The sequence below is a fragment of the Sarcophilus harrisii genome, chromosome 5 (assembly GCF_902635505.1).
Source record: "Sarcophilus harrisii chromosome 5, mSarHar1.11, whole genome shotgun sequence".
NCBI lineage: Eukaryota > Metazoa > Chordata > Mammalia > Dasyuromorphia > Dasyuridae > Sarcophilus > Sarcophilus harrisii.
In genome coordinates, this window is record NC_045430.1 from 65,042,712 (window position 1) to 65,069,964 (window position 27,253).

Genomic DNA, 27,253 nt, shown 5'->3' on the forward strand with positions numbered 1-27,253 from the left:
TTCATGACTCCACTTTGGAGTTTTCTTGGCAAAGACACTGGAGTGGTTTGTCATTTCCTTCTCCATCTCATAAAACAAATGGGAAACTGAGGCAAACAGAATTAATTGATTTCCCTAGGGTCACACAGCTAGTGAGTAAAGCCAGATTTGAACTCAGGAAAATAAGTCTTTCTGATTTCAGGTCTACCACTCTCTCCACTGTTTCACCTAGCAACCTATAAATGAGGAAGAAAGAAGAGTCAAAAATGATCCTTGAGACTCCCTGCCATCTAGGGGAAGGGGTGGAAGGAAGGAAAGGGAAAGTTGAAACGGAAGTTTTTGCAAGGGTCAATGGTGAAAAATTACCCATGCATATATTTTGTATATAAAAAGTTATAATAAAACATTTTTTAAAATAAATTTAAAAATGATCCCTGAATTATAAATATGGTAGACTCAAATGAATAGTGAAGTTATAATTCAATTTTAGGGAGAATTGAACTTCTTGACCATCCCAAACCTAATAAGCCACCCAACTGGGCAATTTAGTTTGTTCAAAGGTTAGACTGGCTAAAAGGCTAGTGAGTGCTAGGAAGAGCAGTTCCTGGGATATGTGTAGCTCTAGGAGGCAAAGGGAGTGGCAGGGTTGGGCAAACTAGGCTGGCATATAACCAGATAATTTCATCATTTGCTCCAAAACAACAGGATTTGGGCTTGGCCAAATGGTAGAACCTCCTCCCTCAGGCTAGTGGAAATCTGGAAAGCTCTTTGCTTACCCACCTGGAATATTTCCCTAAAATACTGTGCTGATCTGCCCAGATGGGAATGAGGAGTATCTGGCATATCAAAATTTCCAAGGACAAAAAAAATATAGACTAAAATTCATGGGGAGGGGATGGCTGTTGGGATTTGAGGTTTGGGTTTTTTTTGTGGAGGTGTAAGTGGGAGGAATTGAAAGAGGAGAGTAAGTCCAATTTCCTTGAGAGCTGAGGCCATCTGTAACAAAGAGAAAGTTCCAAAAACCATAGAGTCATTGAAAGGAGGTAGATACCTCCAGAGAAGGAAGAGAGAACTTGGGAGGAGTAAAGTGGTTTGATCCCCATGCCCCATTACCACAAAATCAAAGAGGCTAAATGGGTGCTTGGGCTGGGTCACAGTAGATAGAGTATCTGGTTTTGTTTTTTACCTGCTGAGTGAAAAACTGGGTTTAGCTTCCCCTGGAGACTAATCAGGCAACAATCCATTGTCTAAAGTTTACAAAAAAAGGGACCTATTGTGAACTTCACTTTGTGGGTGCTTTTCTCCTCAGCTTTCACATCTTCTCTCAAGCACTGGGGTTCCTGATTCAGTCCTAGGATTCACCATTCACAGCCTTACCATATTGTACTTCCAGAACATAATTGCACAAATATATATAATCTCTCTGTATGAATATATTGATGTCATGTGTGTATGTGTTTCTGTGTGTGTGGTGTATGTATAAATAAACAAACATATACATTTATACATACATACACATCCAGGCCCAAAGATACAAACATCTTTTCTCTAAGAAAATAGTAGAACCATGAAGTTCTCCCTGTCATTCCTGCAAGCTCAAAAATACAAGGTCTGACTAGGTTCTTCTTGTATGTGACTGTTTGTCACAGAATGACTAAAACATAATGGTCCCATATCGCCATTGTTCAAATAGCAATATAATCCACATTTCCAATTTTTAGACAATTCTGTGGAAGGTTGTGTAAATCCACATAGAAAAGAGCAAGTAGAACTAGCCGATGAGATCATTGTCAGTGCTGGGTGGGTCTGGCTGGGTGGGTCTGGCTGGGTGGGTCTCCTCCCCTATTTTCTTTTCCTTAAAATGGGTCCTATAATTCTCAGCTTCTGCAATTCTAAGGTCCCATTCTCTTCTTGAGTATATTCAGGTTGTATATGGAATGGAATCTACTTCCTAGAACTTCCCCAGATTATGGTGCATGTGTATCAGTCTTTCATGGTCTCCATTCCCTCAGGCTCGGACTCTTCTAAGAACGATATAGTCTCTGGTGTTTTCCTTCAGAACATTTCTTATTAGCTTCTATGTCACTCCTCTGTCTCATAATTTTGGTCCTTGTTTTAACATGCATTCCTGGGCTATTTTAGGTATCCTTCATTGGGCATTCAGGGTATCTTTCCAAACAACCTTGAACTTATTTTCCAATGTTGATTACAATGCTTGCTTGCTTTTTCTTATATAACCTTTAAGTCTCTTTTTCCCTGCTAGATCTCTCCTATTTTCTTCAAATTCAAGGAAAGTATCTTCCCTTCTTTTCCAATCCCTTAATAATTATTGCTACTAGTCTTCACCTCCCAATTAACATGGAGTAACCTAGGACAAAGCTATCTCTGGCTTCCCTGATGCAGCTTTCTGGTCATCTAAGGGCAAAAAAAGTTCCCAGAGACACAGACTCTAGAGCCCCATTTGTTAGATTTCTGAAGCCCATTTCCATATGGAAATGACAGGGACCAGATCTACAGAAACTGCCACTGTTGCATGTGAATACAAAGTAAATCTTCTGTAAATGTACAAAAGTTTATGATATGCCTCATTTCATCCCAACATTGAACCTGAATTAAGAGCCATACCTCCAAAAAAGGGTCTTCTCCTGAGAAAGTTTCTTACTTGGATCTCTGGCCTCTCTCTGCTACGATATACCTGCCATCAGAGGAGCTTTTCTGGCTAATCCAGCAGGCCTCTTCCATTTTTTTTTATTTTTAGAAAAGGTTTCATTGTGGGTCTCAAGGGAACTGGCTCAACTCCAACCCCACCCCCTATCAGGTTCCATCCATCTGTCTTCCATTGACTGACTGGACCTGGCATTGTATTGTTCCCTTGATCTCACACTGACATCATTCTCAAGGGAAATATCCTATCTTGGACTTCTGAATACAAATAGAAACAAACTCTTTATTTGAGGGAATACAGCCTTACCATCACTACCATATCTGTTTTCTATTGAAGCTGGACAAGTTTTTTCCTTAACTTCTTGAACAAGGAAAAAATCCAGTATTTTTAAGCTTGATTCTGAATTTTTGTGTTCTATTTGCCCCTTTGCTCATTAGAGTTATCATATTAGTTTTATTAAAGGCCTCCTCTACTTGGTATGAAGGAGTGGGGATATACCAAACCACTCTCTAGTAGTCAGGCCCTATTTGAATTTTTTCTAACTTATTATGTTCACATGATTCAGACTATTTATATATAGCACATTCATAGTAGTTTGCCCTAACCCTGGGAAGATCCTAGATTGATTATCTTCCTGTCTCCTAATTCACTTACAATGAATATATTTTAAAACTTGTATAAAATCTTCACTTCATATACATGGCCTATTACAAACATCAGTCAAACATGTAAATACTTTTAAGGTGGGGAAATATTTTGCCAAGAACTCTTTTAGAGAATCAAAATGCCATTCTATAATATCAATATTTAACCACTTATTTAAGAAAAATATACAGTTGACTTACTTAAAAATAATATACGGTTGACCAAGCAATTTAGACAAATCTTATATAATTCAACAGCAGAAATAACTTAGTCATAAGCAAGTGTCATTTTAACAGTTATAATATTAAAGATGGTCACAACACAAATGACATTCTCATTGGCGACACCAAATATCAATCATTAATATTTATAAATGATTGACTAATATATGAGGATCCCACTAAGTAAAATCTGAAAAAATATCAATTCTAAAACCAGAAGAAAAAAATTATCTCAGAAAAATCTAAACAGCATAGCATTCATGATAACTGATATACAAAAATTTCCTCAAAATTAGGTCAGCTTCCAACTCAAGTGATAAATAAGAATGATGACAATAATAAAAAAATAATAACAAAATTCATCTTAAAAATCAAGATGAGAAATAAATCCTGGTAATGTTGGTATTACGGGTTTTTGCGTAATATGGAAAAAACAACAAGAAAAAATTAGATCCCAAGATGAGATTACCACAGTGTAATACTGACTCATGTCTATGGGCAGATTTATAAACTATGACCTTCATTCACAGTAATTTTGCACTTATGGAGTTATGATATGATTTATGCTTATATACCCAGTTAGAGAATGAACTCTTTAATAACTGTCTCTATTGTACCTTCATGTCCCAAATAAAGGAAAACCAGAAAAGATAAGGACAGGGTTAACCATAGGTATGAGAAATAGTATTAAATCTGACAAATGTTTTCTTCAACAGAATTTTAACACATACACACAGAGTCAAATACCTCTCTATTTGTCCATTGAGAAGTCATTTCTCATGATCTTGAAAAATTGCAGATATGGCAGATACTTATGCTGCCTGTCATTTTTCTATTTAAGAGTCCCAAAACTATGATTTCCTCAGCATCAAGGAATGGCTGTGAGAGTAGGACAAAAAGGAAAGTTGAGTGCAGCAAAATTAACCCTTTAAAATTATGATGCTAGAGAAGATTCTTGAGAATTCCTTGAAGAGCAACGAGGTCAAATTAATCAAAACTTAAAGAATTAATCCAAGTCATTCACAGAAAGGTCAAATAGTGAAGCTGAAGCTTATCTACTTTAGCCACATAATGAGAAGATTGGACTCAATGGGAAAAAACCCTGATGTTGGGAACAATTGAAAGCAGAAGGAAAGTAGAGTGACAGAGTATAAGATGGATAAATAATGTCATGAATTTGGACAGACTCTAAGAGATAGTGGAGGAGAGAAGGACTTGATGTGCAAGGTCCATGGGGTCACAAAGAGTTGGACTGAACAACTGAACGACGACACAAAGTTCCACCATGACCATCAGTAAAATAAGACCAAAGACTAAAGTGTCTCCTCTTCCTAAACTGGGAAGAATTATAATCCCATGGTCCCTGTGGGACCCCCTTGCAAAAGGTATGTGTGTGTATATATATATTTGTTTTGTTTTGTTTTTGTTTTTTGCTGAGGCAACTGGGTTAAGTGACTTGCCCAGGGTCACACAGGTAGGAAGTATTAAGCATCTGAGGCCAGATTTGAACTCAGGTCATCCTAACTTCAGGGCTGGTGTGCTATCTATTGCACTACCTAGTTGCCCCTGGTTTTTATATATTTTTAAAAATTGATATCGTTTTCTTTTCCTTTCCTTTTGCCTTCTTTTTTTCCTTCCTTCTTTCCTTCCTTCCTTCCTTTTTTCTTTATTTCTTTCCTTCTTCCTTCCTTTTTTTTTTTTTTTTTTTTTTAACAAAGGAAACCAATTTTATTGAAGTAAAGATGTAATTTTTTCCCCTTTCAAATTCACAGGTTGCAGGTTTAAGAACCCCTGGTTTAGTAGATTACTCCCCTTTAGAAGAACATTTCTAGATATGCAGTGCCTTAACTTGAAGAAGTGATGTAGGGCTGGAATTTCAGACAATGATACAGTACAGCAGGGAAGATATTTTTAGGCATAAGTTATATGAAGTTATATCTTTTTACTGATCTTATCAAAAGAGAAAAGCATTCCTAAAAAGTTGGGGAGGTTTTTTGATATTACAAGATTAAATCTTTTCCTCTTAAAGTATGACAGAAAAGAAAATCCAAATGAGCAAAAGCATCTCAACATAAGGATTCCACCCTGCTCCCCAGTCATAGCCTTTAATGGACTCTGATACTTCCTCTCCCAGGAAGCAGAGCTCTATTCATTAGGTTCTCTATTCAAAGAATTTAATCAGTGTTATCTTCACTAATGACTCTGAGTCTAGGCAAAATGAATTGTATTCAGCACTGAACATCCAGAAATATAAGAGAGGAAAACCAAACCCCAGGACAAAGTGCAAGAAGATCAAAAAATATTACAGCTTGTTTGCAACCCTTCTCTAGAGATATATGAAGGTGATGAAAACTTGGTTTGTATTAAGATACTCTGTGACATTCATCAAGATTTGTAGATATGTAATTTGTTTGTCAACATTAGATTTTTCCACCTTGGGTCATTTTCTTCCTTTTGTCTTTCTTTCCCTTCCTTTCTTCTTTCCTTTTCCTTCCTTATTTTCTTTCTTTCTCTTCCTCCCTTTTTTTCTTCTCTTTAATCCATCCCCTCCCTGCCAAGGAATAGAAAGAATGATTCCTAATTTAGCCTGTCACTGCATTGACTGAAGTTATATTTTTCAAAATGATTTCCTTCACAGATTACACTTCAGGTTCAGAAGCAATAAGACAGGCTGGACCTGTACATTTCCAGAAAGCAGAGTATCTTAGGATTATCTGGCAAGGTTTTATAGATAATTTATCATTTTGTTCATCAGGAGGCATTTTACCCCAGACACCGGTACAGTGGTCCTATCAAACAAAGATTCTCTATGGATGTGGGATGGCCCAATTCAGTGAAATTATTGGTGTCAAGGAAATAAAACTTCATTGCTTAGTGTTTTAATTTAAGCAGGGGGATGAAAAGTAAAATACAACTCTGAAACATTTAGAATGCAGCATCCATTTTTAGTCCCTATCCTATATTTGGGAAATTTCTTGTTCTCCATCAACCAACTCCAACATTCAAAAGATTCCTTCAATGATCAGTCCAGTAAATTGTAGATCTGTCATACAACAAGCACTCCTAAATTTTAAAAAATCCAATTAAAAGCAACTTTACCAATTTAATATTTGTAGTCCATGTAGGTTATGAGGATCCTTATCCCAAATTTTACTCTGGAGACTAGGGACTCCAAATATTGGATAACTACATCTCCACTCATGGTTCTAGAGGATACTTCTGAGGACTCAGAGGTATATCTCTAAAGCCATTAGTTTGATCCTCAACCAGTATACCTCCCCCAAATTATCATTTGTGAATTATTCAGTCAGTTAGACTTAAGTAGTTTTTAGAAAGAGGTATTTGCTATAGTGATATAATAAGAATAGTTGGTACAAAGTATCCTTTCCCAAGCTTAGGGATTATAGGTGTGGATAGTTTGAGATGTATTTTAATCTAGTTAAGGCATCAGAACTAAAATGAGTGGAATGATTTTGACTATGCTTTCCACATTAAAAAACATACTTCAAAATGATAAAAGCATCTGTATTCCAAAGAGATCAAACAAAAAGGAAAAAAGATCTCTATGTACAAAAATATCTACAGCAACTTTTTACAGTGGCAAAAAATTGGAGACTTATGGGGTGCCCATCAACTGGGTAATGATTGAAAAAGTTATGGTATAGGATTGTGGAATACTACTGTGCTGTAAGAAATGACCATCAGAGTAATTTCTGACTTATCTGAAGTGATGGAAAAAAAGGAAATGAGCAGAACCAAGAGAACATTGTAGCAGCAAACAAAAACGAAAGTCAAGCTCAGAGGTGCCTTTTCTGGTTCCAAGGGATCATGTTGGAATTTGGGACCTTTCATCCATATGGTAGTTCAGCATTTAGAGGTATCATTGCTTTGTTATGAATGGGTCCTGGATGCTACTCATCTTGCCCTTATCCTGACAGCAAAAGGTGGGGCAGGATGCTATATCAGTTAAAAAAGAGACAGCTTCAAACTCAGCCTTCAACTCTCCTGTAGCCAGTGAGGATTGAGGAAAGACTGACCTTTCTCCATCTTGGCATCTTGGTGACCACACCTATGAGGCAGGTAATTCAGAGGGAGTCAATTACAAGCTTGTCCTTGGGCCCCTGCCTAGTTTTTTATCTTTTGAATTTCTTTTCTTGAGTGGGTGGCCAAGAAGCAGTCTTGAGATGGGGGTACCCTTAGAAGTTTAGTCCGAAAGTCTATGAATACAGTGCTGGTAGTGTCTATCAGCGCAGTGGTGGCTGACAGGAGAAGAATCAGAGAAAATAGTCACCAACAGGACAATTGACCCACGCCTGGCTTTTTAAATGGTAGATGTAATAAAGGCGTTGTTTGAACAATGTAGAGCCAAGATGACATGTGAAATGCCTCATTAGCAGTCCTGAAAACTGTTTTATTCTTTGATAAGGCATATTGTATCTAGAGATTTTCATAGGAGCTATAAAGCAAGTTATCAAATCTTGTTCTGTTAATGTGGAACTATGAGTCATTTATGGTTAGCATATCTTAACTGTTCAGTAAGTCACCCGTTCATACCTAATTCATATTGCACAATGACTTCCTTATTCCTCACTTCTTAGAGAAACTCTAAGCAGTATTAATAAATAAAATCATTTCAGGGTACACTGGGTTGGGGCACTTAAAGAGCCAAAGAATTTGAGAAAAGGGATCCCGCTCTGAGAAGCAAATTCTTTTAGGACTAAACTTGGTCCAGCAATGTCATTGAATCTAGAACAGATTAGGGCAAGAGTCCCAGCCTTTTTGCCCCAGTAGGGGTTCCTCAGGGTTAGACTAGATAATACAATGAGTATTTTCAGTATTAAAAAGTGCAATGAGTAATCTCCTTCTTTCCTCTATGTTGAGACTAATGGTTTTTTGAAAAAACATTGACTACTTAGTTTCCTCTTGCTTCAAGGGGTAAGCTGTACTGAGCTTAAGGAAAGAAATGGGACTAAGCTAAAATTCTTGTAAATAGTTGGAGTTGGAGGAGTTGGATTGGAGTTTAGGAAAGTGTTGGAAATGTTTCTTCTGATGTTTTTCCTTGATATCACAACATTTGTTATTTTAAGTAAATCTCTGTCTCTTTTACTAATATCCAATCTATGATTTTTTTTAATCTAAGAGAAAATAGGGAATTTCCAGTAATATGAGGGATAGGGAACTAATGAGAGAAACTAAATATTGGAAGCAATAAGGGAACTCAGTTAACTACCATTTAAGATTACACTTTGTAATATATTGTATATAATATATACCCCTCCCAGAAATTGCTCTGATTAAATAGATAGAATACTACTTCCCTAATATTAACACATCCATAAGTAGATAATAATTATATATCCACTTAAATTCTATATCCTATATAAATACTTGGTTGTCATTATTTAAATTCCATTCTGTTTCCTACTGCCTGCTCCTTTATTCCTATTCCTTTTAATCCAATACTCCAATGTCCCTTTTTAAAACTACTTCCATTGTGCTTTCTAGAATGCTTGCTCTATATGTAACAAACTTGGCTTCATTCTAAATCTTTTCCTTTCCAGCTTCTTCCAACTTCTTGCCCCCATTGAAATTTGGCTCCCTCCTTTTATTATAGCTTCCTTGGCTACAAATCACACACTATTATTCATTCTTGTTCCCAATAACCACTTTCAAGCTCATCTTCCATTATCATCATTCAGTAATTTTCCTTTAAGAATAATTAAATTTAGATCTACTACTCAATCAAAATTCTGGTATGCTAATGACCACCAGTACAATCCTCATCTTTCCTCATGAATTCAGTATCTAGTTCACAATCTTTCATCTCTAAATCTTGCTGTCACATTTTAGAGGATTTTAACATACTTATTAATACTCCCTCAAACATTATAACTTCCCAGTTCTTGACTTACTCATGACCTATTTCACCCCATTTCGGCTCTGTGTAGATATGATTATCTTAATCTTGCCATCCCCAACAAGAGTTTCACTTCCATGTTCATGAATTCTTAAATTTCTTTATCAAATTGCAATTTGTTGTCGTTCCACCTCTGCCTCTCTGCCTTACATCCCCAAATCCTGTTCTTTGTCCTCACTTTGACCTTCAATCTCTCCACCCTTGAGTTCTTTTCTAGACTATCACCCTACACTGGCTATATTTTCCTTCCTTCTAAGTCTTGACAGGTTGTAAACCAATTTAACTCTACAATGTCCTCTTCCCTTGAGTTGTTTTTTTTTGTTTGTTTGTTTTTTTGTTCTCTTTTTCATCAACTTCCTGTTCCACCTTATTTTACAAACACAGGCTGAGATTTTTTTTTTTTTTTTTTTACAAATAAGCAATCAAAGAAAACAAATCCTCCATACTGAAACATGTATGTCTCCTTCAAAATCTATAGGTAGGATGCTTCATCATAGGCTCTCTAGAGATATGCTTAGTCACTGCTTGTTCAGAATTCTTAAGTCTTTCTAAATTGTTTTTCTTTACATCATTGTTCTTGCATAAATTGTTTTCCTCTTCTCACTTTAGTTTGCATCAGTTTCTATTTCCCAAGTCTCTGAAATTGTCTTTTATAAAGACAATGTGATTACATTTATGAGCCATAATTTATTTAGTCATTTCCTAAATAATGGGTGACCCTTTGCTTCTAGTTCTTTTCATTTTTTTCCCTTCTAGACTCCATATCTAAATATCTGGATCAAGAAGTCTGTTTTGCTTGTGACTGCTCCCTCACTAGTATTAGCTTTACTGTTAACCCATTCCTGCCTGTTTCCCAAGTTCTCTGTGTATAAGTGTCTGCTTAACTCTCCTTTGTCCATTTCAGATAAACGAGATAACGGTCTGTTACTCACTTCCCTCTCCTCTTCCTCCTTGTTTGTGTATTCTGATATTTTTACATTTTCTCCATGCAACACTACTGACTTATTTCCATAGGACTTTCTACTATGTAACAAAAACCTATTCAGCCTGGAAGCTTACCCCACCCTGAACTACTTGTCACACACAATATGTTTTGCATCACTTTACATGTATAATCAATGTCATATTGTTTGCCTTCTCAAGGAGGGAGGAAAAGTGGGAAGAAGGAAGAGAATTTGTTTAAAATTAATGTTAAAATTTTAAAAATGGGGAACAAATTATAATACATAATGGAATGGAATATTACTGTGCTATTAGAAATAATGTATGTGAAAACAGAGAATCAGGAAAGATCTATATGAACTGATACAAAGTGAAGTAAGCAGAGCCAAGAAAACAATATATACAGTAACTATAACAATATAAACGGAAAGAACAAATACACATTCCCTCCCCCCAATCAAAAGTAAATCTGACAAAATTATAAAGATTAAGTAGGACTTAAATGAAGACACATAAAAAGATGTCCCAACCTACCTGTTTATTAAGGTTTTGTGTTTCAAATTACACGCTTTCAGACTTTTTCAATCTACTGATGTTATACAGATTGTTTTTTCTCACTAAAAATACTATTTATCATTTGGGATGGTTCTCTAAGTGGAGGAATAGAAGGAATATTTAGGATAATTATAGTGAAAAAAAGAAAATATCAATATAAGTTAATTTAAAGAAAGAAAAAGAAGGATTGGGCGCATAATACCTACATGGCAGTAAAATAGAAAATGTTTGGAAGAAGGAACCTAAAACAGGTTCTATAGAAGTTTTAATTATATCAGCAACAGAGAAACTAAAGGACCAAATAAGCATATAAATCATGAAGAATAAAAATCTACAATAGACAGAAAGGGAAGAGAATAGTAACATGCTCAGGGACAGAAGTAGTTAAAAGCCTGAAGTAGAATTTGAACCAAAATATAGAATTCTATTCACTTTGTCTCAGTCTTTCTAGAAAGATGGACAGTCTACAACTCCACAGTGTACAACTGTATACACTATGCATACAACCAGATGTGATCTCTGTAACAGCTGATTTTACTTAATTCCTTTTCTTTATTATAAATTTTCTTGATTCTACTGATAAAATATCTATAACTTATGAACCAAAAGATACTAATTTTAAAACCCTACAAATAGGGCAAATGCCTTAATCCTCACCTCCTCACTCTTTAATCAGGATCATCACAGAATCTCTGTAATGAGAAAAGAACTTCAGAGGCCTCTAGTTTAGTTTAACACAAAACTGAATAAAAATCCCAATAAATGTTCATTTAGACTTTGATTAAAAACCTCCAGTAAAAAGATACCAATAAATTTCTGAGGCACCCTACATTTTGAATCTCTAACTGGGGAGTTGGTCTTTATATTAAACCCAAATCCGCCTCCTTTATAACTTTTAACTGTCACAGTTTTAATGATTTAAGACCTCCAGGAAGAGGAACCCAATGAACTTCTGAGGCACCCCACATTTTGATATCTCTAATTAGAGAGTTTGCCTTTATAATAAACCCAAATCTGCCTCCTTTGTAACTTTTACCCACAGCTTTAATAATTTACATAGTTCTTTAAGATTTACAAAGCACTCTACAAATGACTAATATGAAAACAAAAGTGACCTATAAAATTTTAAAAGATAAATAAAGCCTGTTGCAAACATTGGGTGCCTGGCCAGATAACCTCCCTAAGACAAGCTTCCAATATGTTACAATGGTAAAAGGTTTATAAATATATAGGCTACTTCTTTGTCTACTGTTTTCTGCTCAATGAAAGACAAATATATATATCCATATGTGTGTATATACATACATATATATATATATATATTTTTTTTTTGCTTGCTCTGTGGAATAGTATTATTACACTTATATGTATTAGAAATTGGAGGTGAGGGTTGAAGATGACTAACTGTCCTATGCAGATATTTGGACAACTGGAAGCCTAATGGCTGAAGAATATAATCTTCCTTCCTATCAATTTGAGCTCTGTGCTTTAATACTCATACTAATAAATGCTTTTTGTGGGTAGCATCTATCTGAGAAACTAGACAAACCAGTCTCAAATTAGTGTGTTGGGCAAAGGAGGATCTCATTGTTTGTTTTTATGAAACAACTTCACACACCCATATGAAAGCCTCTCCTTTCATTGTTGAAATGGTTCCTGAAATACCTGAGTGATAACTTCATGTATACAACAAACTTGGAATTTTCTCCTCTCTCTGGAATACTCAATAAATGAAATTTTGAGGATGCATCAGACAAACCATTCATTATTAGTTTATTCAAATCAGACTCAGAGTTTTAGAATCATCAAGAATCAAGTCTAGTTTAGTCTTTTTAAGGATACAGAAATTGAAGTCTAAAGGTAAAAATGGCTTGTTCATGGTCACACAGGTCATTAGTAGCAGGACCAAGGCTAGTTTATTAATGGAATTGAAAATAACAGACCAGAATATTATATCCACAGAAAATTAGGTGCATGGGAGGTACTTAATAAAAAGCAGTTAAATGGCGCAGTAATTAAAGTGCCAGGCCTGGAGACAGGAAAACTCCCTCTTCCTGAGTTCAGATCAGGTCTCAGACACTTACTAATTATGTGACCCATGGTAACTTAACCTTTCAGTGCCTCAACAACTCTCTAAAACTGAGTTAAAAGAGAGCTGTCACTATGCATAGTTAATAGGACTTTGCACATGGAAGTTCCATAGTAAGAGGCAGAGCTAAGAAAAGAATGAATCAGACTCTGGTAAACATACAAAGTATCACACTTACTCAGCGCTTCCATCTTAGCAACATATGACACCAGGGAGTAGCTGTCTCTACCATCTCATAGTAAAACAAGGATAAAATGATTTCCATCCTCCTATAGTTTTTGTGTGAAAATGGGTAGGTATATGAGAGTAGGGGAAGGGAAGATCAGGTATTCACATTCATAAATAACTATAAGGCAAAATAAAATGTGATGAATGTGGAAGAAAAATAGAAAGTGCTACATGAGATCCTGTGATAGAAAATAAAAAACATGAGACGGGCAGGGCAGGGAAGATGCCATGCAGAAGTCAGTAATTGAAGATGATTAATACTTCAAGTAGTCCCTGATGGGATATTTTTAGGATCCTAAAATATCGCTGTTTGGAAATCATCTTTTTCACAGTAGCTCAGAGTGAATTAGCACTGGTTTCTCAAGATGGGTAGCAGATCTCTACCCAATTCATTGTTCACAAGGGCTGTGATTATGATTTTTCCTGAGTTATGCAAGAGTGACAGACTAGTGTGACACATCACTAAGGGTAGGAAACAGTGTGAGCCCTTTTCCAGGGGAGCTCTTGTTTAAGGAGATTTACCTAGAAAGGCAGTGTTCTGTAGTGGATAGAGACTTGACCTCCATGGATGGAGAGTCAGGAAAACACATAGGGTACCAGATGTGTGACCCACCTAGGGAAAAGTTGCTTGACCTCTCAGCACCTCCTAAACAATTCTCTAATACTAAAAATTGCAGAGGAGGTACCAACCTACATTGTTAGAGAAAGTTTTTTCCCCATGAGTTCCCTAAACCAATGAAATCACAGATAGAAATTTTAAAAAACACATGTTGGATAGATGTACATATTCTAAGAGTGCGGTACGAGGATTTTCCCCTACTAGTCAGAGTTGTTGTAGTTTCGTATTTATTTAGTGCCCACAGTGGTGCCAGGGCTATTTAGCATAATTGTGAAAAGTATTTCTCAACCTTTTATAGTTTATGACACACCTGCAGGCTTCTCAGTGAACTTGTAAGGACACATTGGCAAGATGGAGGAATACATCAGAATCTTTTTTGTCCCCAGTTTTTTTGAGAGAGAGCAAGACAGAGAGAGAGAGAGAAAGAGAGAGAGAGAGAGAGAGAGAGAATGTGTGTGTGTGTACACATAGATGGGCATATTTTGATATTTCTAGGCTCCTTAATCCAACCTTCTCCAAGGAGACCTTAATCCCTGCCAGGAGAAGAGCAAGAGACTGGAGCTATGAAGCTGGCTGCTTTGCTGTCTCTGGAGAAGGATTATCAATAATTATATTCATCTTCCTACCCAAATATTATTAATCTAGTGAGATAAATTTGTGGTTCAAGCTACACCCTTGACCTCCATCACTTAAATGAAATAGTGCTCCAAGGTATATATCCAAAGGTTTCATTTCACAATGATCATCATGCATGTCAAGATACACCAAAAGTGTCTTTGCTTTCAGTAACATAACCAGGTGTCCCAGAGTACTTCTGGGAAAATAGAAACTAGACTACATATTGCTAACATGTAGTGAATCCCCTGAAAGGTTTGATGCTATGTACGGAAAGCAACTTTATTCTTTTTTTTAATTTAAGCTTTCTATTTTCAAAATATATGGATGGATAATTTTTCAACATTGACCTTTGCATAGCCTTGTGTTCCAAATTTTCCCCTTCTTCCTCTCACCCTCTCCCCTAGATGGCAAGCAATCCAATATATGTTATACAAGCAGCTTTATTCTACTCTGTCTTTTCCTAGTTTTGCTAACTTTCCCTTCATCATAAGGTAGGAAACTGAGCAAGAGTAAAGTGGGAAATAGCAGGTGAAGTGTTGGGCAGATAAAGACCATAGGGTCAAATCTCAGTTCTGTTATTTATTACTTATGAAATCTTGAGGCAAGTTGTAATTTTCCTGAATCTCGGTTTTTCTCATCAGACAGGAATGTGGAGATTATACTTAAAATATTTCAAAGTTTGTTTCCAGTTCTAATCTTCTGATAATCTGATTATAAATCTGGAGGTTTATGCATGGTAAGTCTACCAAGTACAGGTAAAAAGCAAAGTAAACTAAAGATCCTCGATACAAGGAAGAACATTTGTTTTCATGAATATCACTGGCACTTGCTATGATGAGGCCCATGACTGGAATATGGCTCTAGAAGTATAAAGGATTAGTATAAGTAAAAAGGAGGGAAGGAATTAAAATTATTTATTGAGAAGACATACTCTTGTATTTAGGGATCAGAGAAGCAAACATGATCAAGAACATTTATATGAAAATTACAGAAATAAAAGTGATACTGTTATTGCACCTGGAAAAAAAGAGAAAATATATATGTAATACTGAATTCATTCTCCCAACCCCAACTTGCACTGACAGGTGGGGTCCCCAAAAGGTGACTGACAATTGCTCCCTTTATGGTTCTAGAGATAACTCTAAGGGACTAAGGTTTCAGATACTCTCATTTTGTGTGTTTCTCCTCAATATCAATCCATCAGTAGACATTATAATAGAGTTAACTTGTTTATCCCTTTTTATTTTATTTTTTTAATGTCCTGTCAGATTGAAGGATTGCATCTCCTGCTATTTTTAGATTCATTTGTTGTATAGTAATAGCTTCCTCCTCTCAGTTGTCTGATTTTTTTTTTTAATGTTTTTGTAAGCAACAGATTTAAAGGTTTTGTTTTCATAGTGTCTCTTTTTCATTTTATTGCATTATTTAATCCATTCACATTTAAAGTTATAGGAGTATTTTCTTTCATCTGTCTCTAATTCCTTTGACTTATTCTTTCCCCCTTTTCTTTTATAAACACAGTATTATGTTACTTCAGTAAATTTTTTTTTTACTTCTTTTCCCCTCATCCTTGATCCACTCTTGTCATTTTTTATCTCTTTCCCTTTGGGGTTTTGCTTATTATTTCTTTTTTTTTTTTTCCCTCTACTGCTTATATCTGGTTATATAATTCTTTCCCTTTCCCTTTTTCCTTCTCAGTTATTCAAATAGATTTCCCCCTTTCTTCTCCTCCCCTTCAACTAGTTCTGTTGATTATTTTTAAAATTTTCATTCTTTACACCCGTTTTAAAAAAGGATTTCTCTCACTCTCTTCATTATTCATCCCCTCTTCCTATTACTCTAGACCCTCTTTCTCTCATTCATGCCCCTTATAATTATTTAGGCTTTCTCTTCTCTCTGTTTTCTTCATGAAATCAAAGCTTCCAAGAAAACCATTCTAGGCTATCCTCTCGAAGTTTTATAGAGGCCACTGCTCTGTAGAGCTTGCCCCATGAATTCCCCTGATCCATTGTGCCTCACTCCAGAACAATGCCAATTATTGCAGATGTCAGAGAGAACATTGTTCTGTGTAAGGTTCTGTCCCCACCACATCCCCTAATTACTCAGCTCACCTCTCACCCAGGTTTACCCCAGGGATTCCATCTGCCCCATGCTGATGTAGGTTGAATAAAAACTAAATCCTCACTGGAAACTGAGTGGATGTCCATCAGTTGGAGGACAGCTGAATAAATTATGGCATATTAATGTTATGGAATATTATTGTTCTGTAAGAAACAGTCAGCAGGATGATTTCAGAAAGGCCTGGAGAGACTTGCATGAACTGATGCTGAGTGAAGTGAGTAGAAACAAGAAAACATTGCACCTAGCAACAAGATTATACAATGATCAATTCTGATGAATGTGAGGTGATTCAGAATGAATTCAGGTGATGAATGAGGTGATTCAGGCTAATTCCAATGGACTTGGGTGAAAGAGTCATCTGTACCCAGAAAGAGGGCTTTGAGAACTGAATGTGGATCACCACATAGTATTTTCACTTTTTATGTTGTTGTTTGCTTACTTGGGTTTTTTCCACCTTTTTTCATCTGATTATTCTTGTGTAGCATGATAATTGTGGAAAGATTGTGGAAAGAAATAATTGTGGAAATAAGAAGAATTACTTACTATCTAAGGGAGGAGGTAGAGAGAAGAGAGAGAGAAAAAAATTGGAACACATGATTTTTGCAAGGGTGAATGCTGAAAACTATGCATATTTTGAAAATAAAAAGCAAAATAAAAGAAATTAATACAAAAGTATTGTAATCTCAAAATGTTAATTAGGTCATAAAAAATCCTCAAAAATCAAATCCAGTGTTTGGTCCCCATTTCTCTTCATAGACCATTTCTCTTCACCCACAGGAACACTCATCAGTGGAACCCCTTCCCACCACCAAAGTAAAGTCTTCTTCCTTTCTCCTCCTATTCAATCCTACTCCTTTCCTAACCCATTCTCCTGAAAGCTATTCTCTTTCTGAAGCTCCAGAAGTTATTTCCTCCTCATTTCTAGATCCTGATTTTGTCTTGGTACATTACACACTCTTTTCCAACCACTTGCATTGCTTCTCATCCTTCATTTACAACCCCTCCTCCTCAAAAAAAAAAAAAAAAAAAAAAAAAAAAAAAAAAGCAAACATTGATTCTCCTGCAGGTAGGGTACTACCAGATTCTGTTTATAATGTCCTCTATATACCTCTTCAGTTATGTCCACCAGATTTCTGCTTTTACCCTTGTTTCCCAATGTATATTTAGAGGAGGAAAAAAAAGCCAAACCTCTTACTGTTCTTTCTGCCATTACTATGTTGCTGTTGCTGTACTTGCCTGTTACATTTATTAACTCCTCCTATAGTTTTGTTGTTTGGAATGTTCGAGAAACAAATAGTCTCTTCAATTCTAGCTTTTCTTCTAAAAACATTTCAAATGCTGTTTATTATTGAATGTCCATCTGTTTTCATATTAAACTTGGATTTTCAAACTAGATATCTCTGAACTGTATTATGGACTCTATTGCTCCTCAGAACACATTATTCCATCCCTTCCTATGCTTTTTGGTGAGTACAAAATAATCTTAAATTATTCAAATTTCTTTTCTTTTGTATTTGAAGGTCTTTCTTCTGATTGCTTGCATGATTAAATTGTTAAATTTAACCCTTATGTATCTTGGAGTTTGCAGCCTTTGATTGTTTTTCTCAAGACAATCTGAATTCTTTCCATTGGAATTTCATTTTCTATATTCAGAAAGTTTTATTATTTCTTACATTATAGTATTAAAATCTCCTCCCTAAGTCTACACCTTCCGACTTTTCCAGGTACTAGTTGGCCCCAATAGCTCCAAATTCCTGCCCCAAAATACATACCTCTGAGGTACGGTGAGTGGTCTTTTCATGTACCACACCCCTCAGACAGCACCTAGTACAAAATCCCTCTGTTCTTCACAGAACATCTATTTTCATCTATAGAAGATTTATCAGTAGAACCCTCTCCCACCATCAAAGCAAGGTCTCCATCCTTTTTTGCTCCTTTTCAAACTCCTTTCCTCTTCATTCACTCTAATGTTAGATCTTCGATTCCTGAAAGAACATAACACTTTCCTTCATTGCTAATCCTCAAGTTGACCTAGGTATATCACATATTCTTTTCTATCTTCCCCTTTCCCTTTCATTCATTCTCCCATTTTGTAATGTAGTCCCACAAAAATAAAAATATTAATTTGCTTGTAGGCAAAATGTGACAAGGTTAAGTTTTCAATGCCCCAAGCCTACCGCTCCACCACAATCTCCATCTGACTTTTACCTTTAGTATAAAAGTACTTCTTTTGTCTCTTCTCTCTCTCTCTCCATTCTTGTTGCTGTTCTTAGCTGTTGCATTCATTCATCCCTCTTTCATTTCTATTATTTGGGGTATTCAACAAGCAAATAATTTATTCAGTTTGATTTTCTTTCTAATGATATCAAATACCTCTATTTCACATACTTCTTTATATACATCTTTTTTTCTTTCATATATGGTTAAGTTCAGGTTTGTAGGGTAAATTATTTTGAGCTGTACCCTGAACTCTATTTCTCTTTAAAACCCATTATGCCTTTCCCTCTTGTGTTTTCCAATAGGTACAGAACACTTGCATTATTTAAATTTTTATTCCTTTGTTTTAGAAAGTTTTTCTCCCAGTTGCTTGCAGAATTTATTATTTGTGGACTGAACTGTAAATTTAACCATTATGTGTCTTGGAATTTTCAACCTTGGGTTTGTTTGTTCATTATTCTGGAGGTGGTGATGCATACCTTATTTTGCCAGTTATAATTAAAATACTAATTATTTCATTTTTCTGTGTTCAAAGTTCTGGACAGTTTTTTGCTATTATTTTTTGTATGATAGTGTCTAGATATTTTTTGTTTTGTTCCTCTGGAAGAGCTATAATAATTAAGTTATCTTTCAGATCAATATGTTTTGCTTGAATAGAGAGTTTATTTTCTTTTAATGTTAGTACTTTTTGTTTCTATTCTATTCTTTAGTTCTTTGTATTTGTATTCCTAATCAATTGTCCTTTCTTGTTTCTTTGTTAACTCTTGCCATCAGAGATACAAAATATTCTCCTCATTATTTTTACCATGTAGGCCATTAGTTCTATTCTCATAATTCTCATTTCTTTTTTAAACCACTCAGAAACAGTATGTTGTATCTATATATTCTCAAATTCCATAGGGCTCTCTGTCTTATCAAATATTGAGTAACTTTTCTTTGATTTGCAGTGTTTATTCATAGATACCTGGTCTATTAATTGATTTAGAAACCATATTTCCTTTTGTTGTTAATGTTTTCTCTGTTGATTTATTTGCTTGAGTTTTCTTCCTCTTGAGATCTTTGGCAATTTTAGTCTTTTTTCCCTTATTTTCCCCTGTCGTTCACTCTCTAACTCTCTCTTCTCTAAGAGTGGTTTTCCTGGGGACTGGATCTCAAAGTGTCTCAGTTTTCTCTCACACGGAGTAAATCGTGTTTTGCCAAAATAGATCTCTGCTCCAACTGACTTTCAGGAGAAAAGAATTGATCCTGACTCAATGCTATACTTTTACTAAGGCTTAGTTTTAATACTACATAGTTCCTTTAGCTGTCCACACACTCTCCCCATGGTGTCCTATCCAGTTCCTAGTTTCTTGCAGTTTGTTGTTTATCAGTGGAATTGTTTAATTTAACCACTCAATGTTTTGAAGTTTGTAAAAAAGGGATTTTTTTCTAGAGAAAATGTGTGCATCTTTCATTTTTATTTTTTTTTTTATAACTTTTTATTGACAGAACCCATGCCAGGGTAATTTTTTTTTACAACATTATCCCTTGCACTCACTTCTGTTTTGGATCTTTTATTTTTCAAGTTAAAAAAAATTCTAAGTAATTTTCTTGAATTATTTTTTGCATTATAGTTTCAGGTTTTTTTTTTTTTAATTGAAGTGTTTATCTGGGAATTTATAAACTTTAAATTGTCTCTACACATTAGTTCTTTGAGATCAATATATTTTGCTTTTATGATGATCATGCTTTTTAAAAATGTTACTACTTTTTGTTCCCCTTTTTTCAGATTATCTTTCAGTGTCATGTATTTGCATTCCCAATCCATTATTCTCTCTAGTTTCTTTGATAAGAGTTGCTACTGTGGATTTAGATCTTTTTTTTTTTAATTTCTCAATTATTTGTGCCATGTAGAACTTAAATTCTTCTTTCACAATTTTATTTTTATTTTTAAACCATTCAGAAACAACCTACAATAACATATGAAAAAAATTCTTAAAAGGCAACTTGAATTTAGGTTAAATTCAGTGACCACATATTTTTAGGTCATATGATCAACAAGATGGGAGGGTTCTCTACTTTATCAGATGTTGATTTTGCTTTGTTTTATAATATAATATTTTGCCTGATTTGGAAATCAATAATCCATTTTGTTATTAATTGTCTCCCTCATTGGCTCATTGGTTCATGTAAAATGAATTTTCTTCTTCCTGAGATTTTGGTCATTTCAGTCTTTGGTATTATTATTTACTATTATAGCTCTCCATCTGATTTCTTTCCCTTTTGTTTGGTTTCCCTGGGGGCTTGACCTTAAAGCTCTCTAAGTCTCTTCCAATGCTGGGAAATCTTCATCCTAAGTGACTTGGGAGAGTATGGAACTAGCCCCAGAAAGATGCTGGGCTCTTTTCCTTAAGATTATAGGAACCCCATCCTAGCCAAATACATGCTCTGTCCCAATTTCCTCTTTTCTTCAGTTCTCTAGCTAAGCTGTCTGAGCAGCTTAGTTTTTGTATTTCCATCTTCTTGATCACATGACCTAAATCATTGGATTTAAGCTAAATTCAAGCTTTTTCATGTATTATACATTTCATATAGAAATTTCAGAGAAAAAAAGAGATACTCCTGTTTTCTTTGTTTTCTCAGTTAATATAGATCTTTCCTTGGTTTTCTAAAGCCCATATACTTGTCATATTTTTTTGCAATGCAATAATAATCTGTCACACGTATACATTACTATTTGTTTAGCTGTTCCCAAGTCGAAGCATATCTACTTTATTTGTTTTTTGTTTTCTTGGTTGTTCTTATTTTTGTTGTCATTTTGTGTTATTGTTGGTTTGGGGGATGTTTTGTTTGTTTTTGCTACCATAGGAAGAGCTACTATAAATATTTTGACATAAGGCACCTTTCTTCCTATCTCTTACTTCTTTGGAATTTAAATTCATTCATGAAATGGCTCAGTCAAAGGACACAATTCTGTTCACATTGTACTAAATTGTTTTCCAGAATAGTTGGATCAATTCACAGATCCACAGTTTTACAAATGTAGTATCTCTTGTGGAATGGATCCCCAACTTGTCTCAGTCCTCAGAGGATAGCTGCTATATCAGGTTCTACATATAATTTTATAGGTGACCACGTCTATTCTATAGCCATGAATACTTACCAACATTCTTTCCATGAACAATTAGGTGATAGATTCATTAAATGTATTTATTCAAATGGTATAATGAACAGTAGCTCTGAAATAGTCCCCTCACCATACACTTGGGCTGTGAATATATACCTTGTTAATGGGAAGAATAGCCTCAAATTTAGAGAATAGTTATAGTAAAGAATATCTGTAGAATACACTGATGCCAAAGAAAATTTACAATTTCGAGTATTATAGGATCGGAAGTCCTTTCTCTTTGTAGATTCCTCATACTGGATTCTCAGGGTTATTCCTCTCTATAGACTCTTAATGACCAGGGATCATACTCTTTGAAGCTGTTTCCTCTTTTGGATAAATATCTCTCTGTATGCCAGAATGTCTGGACCTTGTGTCTCTGATCCTTTAATTACATCTTTTGATGTACTTGAAGGGATGTCTTTTGCTCTGTGACCAGATGCCATGGATAATGAAAAAAGGGAAGAGACAGAATCCCTTTTCCCTACCTTGCTGTACCCCTTGGTGCAAGGGTCTTAACCATCATTGCCAAATTTCAGTAGAGTCAACTTGCAGCATTCCTTGTTTATCCTGGGTTCAAATTCATTTGCACAAGACTCTCCTCACAGATAGAGAATGATTATTCAATGACCTATGCCTATGTAAAGGTTGGGACTGGTGAGAGTTTGGGAAAGGAAAGATGATTGAATTTATGACTTTCAACTTGGAGAAAGGATTTGATGTGGATCTACCTTCTCTTCAGAGGAGGTACCTAGAAAAAAAAAAAAAGCCAGTATGTGGAGGATCTGCTGCCTCCATCATTTTTCCTCAATTTAATTCAATAGAAACTTTGGATAATTTCTCCTTGGGCGAGATTGGGGATTGTTCTCTTTCTTTCTCTGTCTACGTCTGTTTGTCTCTCTATCTCTCTCTGTCTTTCTCTCCCCTGCTCTGCTCTCTGTCTCTGCTTCTCTCTGTGTGTGTCTGTCTCTGTCTCTTTCTTGCTCTCACTCTTCCCTCTTTTCTTCCCTCCATCCCTCTCTTTCTTTGCTTTCTTTTTGTTGAGTTGAAGTATATCTTTCCCAGTAGGAAAACTAATTTATTCTGCATATTTTGTGTAATTTTCTAATGAGGATAACTTCTCTGTTTTCTATTTGCTTTTAGTTTGGATAAATGGGTTCATTTGCTATGTTTGATGATCTTTGCAGAACTATTGTTTAGAAAAAGGGAGTCAAATCTAACATGGGATTTCTGACACTTTTCAATAGCTCTTGAAGAAAACGTGAATGATATGAATTACTTAGAGATTCTGAACCATCCAGATGACCTTGTTACTTTAAAAACAAACAAACAAACAAAAAATAACTTTGTAAATATATAAAGAGAAAATAAATTAGAGATCACTAGTTTAAAGCTTTGGAAAATTTCACTTTTTAATGGGTAAGGATGTGTATTCCAGAAATAAGGGACAAACTATGCAAAGGAATTTAGATGGGAGAGACCAAATTTGTGAATAGAAAAAAGTTCAGGCTAGATGGAAACAGCATGTGTAGAGAAAGGAAAATTTTTAAAAATTGTAGAAAAGTTGCCTAGAGCCAGATAGTTAAGTGCTTTAAATGCCATGCAAAAAAGATTGCATTTTAACCCAGAGGCAAAAGGCAGAGGGGTGGGGGTGAAGGGGAGAAGGGGGGGAATTTAGCCTCAAGGTTCAATAAAGCTCCTTGAGAGGAGTAACATGATCAGACATGTGCATTAAGAAGGCTATTTTGGTAGCAGTGTGGAAGATGAACTGTAGAAATGAGAAACTGGAAGGAAAACTGATGAGAATGTGACTACACTAGTCTGCAAAAGAATTATGGGATCTCTATCTGGAACTCCCTCATGTAGAAATGAGAAAACTGAGTTCCAGAGAGATGAAATCATTTTCCCAAAGTCACTTTGTTACTAAGTAAACAAATCTAAAATTCAAATCCAGGTTTCTTAACTTCAAATATTGTGTTCTTTCCCCAAGGACATATTGTCTTTTAGCTAAAATGACTCTAAATTAATAATTCTATTATTTACTCACTCAAGTTTTTTTAAGGTGTCCTTACTCCTTTCAAAGATTAATACTTCTACCTTGATAATGCCTTCTTCTGCATATTCCAAAATCATCTTCCAGACATCATTCCCTCTCATTTAGCTTCAGTCTCTCCCTTTCTATTGGCTCCTACCTATCTGACTATAAAGGTGCTGGGGTCACTTTAGTTCTTATTTAAAAAATTAAAAAAAAAGCCTTCCTCCATTAAGCTCTGTTTTTGTTATACTTTTCATTGCTAGACTTCTGGGGGGCGGGGGGGGGGAGGGGCGGGAGGGCAGTCAATAGTCACAGGCTCCAATTCCTTATCATCTGCCTTACTCCAGGCTTTTAATTATTGAAACTAGCTTCTCAAAGGTCACCTAAGTCCTAATCATTAAACCAGTAGCTTTGTTTTTTGCTCCTTATTTTCCTTGATCTCTATGCAATAACTGATTTTGCTGAACATCTCCTTCCTTTTGAATATACTCTTCTTGACTTCAGAGACATTACATTTATCTATTTGGTTCTCCTTTTTTTAAGTATTCTTTTTCTGTCTCTTTTGCTATTTTCTTCTGAGTCAGTAATACTGGGTTATTTCTGTGTCATTAATCTTTTGGAATGAAAAGAAAGGGATGGAAGCAAGAAACATTTTGGATAAATAATTAACTGAATTTGGTAATTAATTGATGATGATTATGATGATGATGGGGCAGGTAGGTGGAACAGGGGAAGAATCCAAGATTCTGCCCTTGATCCTCAAACCTTATACATTACCTTTTTTATTTTGAGCTTTAGCCTCACATGTTCAGCTGGCTACAACAGAAGTCCTTAACCAATTTTTGTGTGTAATGGACTCCCTTGACAATCTGCTCAACCCTATGAACCCCTTAGAATGTTTTTAAATGCAGAAAATAAAATTCATAGGATTACAAAGAAAACCAATTGTATTGAAATAAAGATGTAATTTTTTTCACATCTAAGTTTATGGATTTCCTGAAATCTATCCAAACACCTATGATTCATGGACTCTAGGTTAAGAAGCCTTGGTCTATTATAGTCTATCTCCACGTGGGTGTGTCAACAACACCTCAAACTCAACAAATTTAAAACCTGCACTCGGCTTTCTTTTTCAATTTTATTATTTCTTTTAGTGGCACCACAATTCATTTACCCATGTCTGAAACTGTATTGCTATTTTTTATTTTTTCCTCTCTCACTTCTCACCTCCAATCAGTTTTTAGGTCCTGCAGATTCCTTCAATGTAATTCGACAAATATTTATTAAATGTCTGACACATTAACTTCATTTCTTCCAGTTTCCTTTGTTCTTACCTCTAAGGACAAGTTGCCCTTATTTCTTACCAAGGTAAATATAACACACTATGCAAATTCTCCAAAGTTATTCTTGATCTCTTAATTGCCAAATCTAAAGGCTTTTTCTCAATCTTCATCATTCTTAACTTCTCTGTGGCTTTTGACACTGTCAAGTGCTCTGGATACACTTGCCTCTCTAATTTTTCATGATACTTCTCAGACCCGTTCTCCTTCTCAATATCCAATGTTTGTGCTCGGTCTCTTCTAATGGATATTTCTCTAGATCATACTCATTAACTGTAAGAATTGTCCTCTCTTCTCACAAGGTGGTCCCCAAGAGTTCAATTATCATCTCTATCCAAATGATTCTCATAGCTCTTTACCCAGGTCTACCTCTTCCTGACATCTAGTCTCACATCACTATTAAACATTTCCTATCAACATCTCAAACTCAACATGTCTCAAACTGAACTCATTATCTTTCCTCACACATTTTCTCTTCTTCCACATTTCCATATCAAGGTCATAACCATCCTTCTAGTCACCCAGACTTACAAACTCAATGTCATCCTCAACTCCTTATTCTCATTCATCCCATAAATCCATTCTGTTGCCAAATCTTATTGTTTCTATCTTCCCAACATCTCTGGTATACACCCCTTACTTTCTACTCAGTTTCTACCAAGTTGCAGAAGCCCATCAGCTCTTATCTGAATTATACTAGTACCCTTTTTGATTTCTTTACTTCAGTTCTCTCCCCACTCCAAAACGTTCTCCATTATACTCTGTAAATAATCTAGAACATGCAGCTTGGTTCCTTTACTTCAGTTCTCTCCCCACTCCAAACCATTCTCCATTATACCACATAAGTAATCTAGAACATGCACTTTAGACCATGTCCCCATCTATTCAATATTCCTCCCTATTCAATAAATTCCTTCAGCTCTCATTATCTCCAAGATCTCTTTGTAATTTAGATGCATTTGCCGCCTGGGTCCTTTCTACCTTTCCATAAAATTTCCACAAAATAACTACTAAACACACTGGAAGATCAGCCTCAGACTTTTTAGTATCATGTGGCCACTAATCTCCACAATGCAGTGTCAGCTTCTTTCCACATAGATCGATACCATCGTTATTGCTGTTCAGTAGTTTTTAAACTCATGTTTGATCCCATTTGGGGTTTTCTTGTCAAAGACACTGAGCAGTTTGCCATTTCCTTTTCCAGCTCATTTTGCAGATGAGGAAACGGAAGCAAACAGGGTGAAGGGACTTGACCAGGGTCACACAGCTGGCTGGTGTTTGGTTCCAATTTTGATTAGAAAGATGAGTCTTCCTGATTCCGGGTCCAGCACTCTGGGCTCCACAGCACCACCTACTGCCCTTGTGCTATTTTGTATGTGCCTCTGCTGAGGGCACGGTCATTATTAGTACTCTGGTCGAGCCTGGCTTCAAAGGGCAGCTTAAGAGGGCTGCAGGAGCACAGCCCAGGGCAAAACTGTGGAGCACACAGCTTTCTTCTCACTGCTCTTGGGTTCCTGGTGCCTCTGGTCTGATTCCATCTTCAAGGGACACTCCCTGACCCTTAGAGGTCTGGTATCAGTTCATATTCTATTTATTTATCTGGCTGCTTCCAAGATCTGCCCCCTCTGATGCCCTCTGTCTCCAGGTTTACCCCCAGGGAGACAGGACATGCTCTAGTCCTTCCAATAAATCAGCTGACAAGCAATTACTAAGGACCTACCATGTCCCAGACATATAAGGAATACAAAGAGAAAGATGAAAAAATAAGTCTGTTCCTCAAGGACTTGAAGTTCTAACATTTAATTCAATAAATACCAGCTGAATGCCTACTATAAACACAAGTCCTGTACACAGAGATACAAAGAAATGACACAAATCCTGTTTTTCTAGTACCTTAAGATCCAGTGGGAGGAGAAA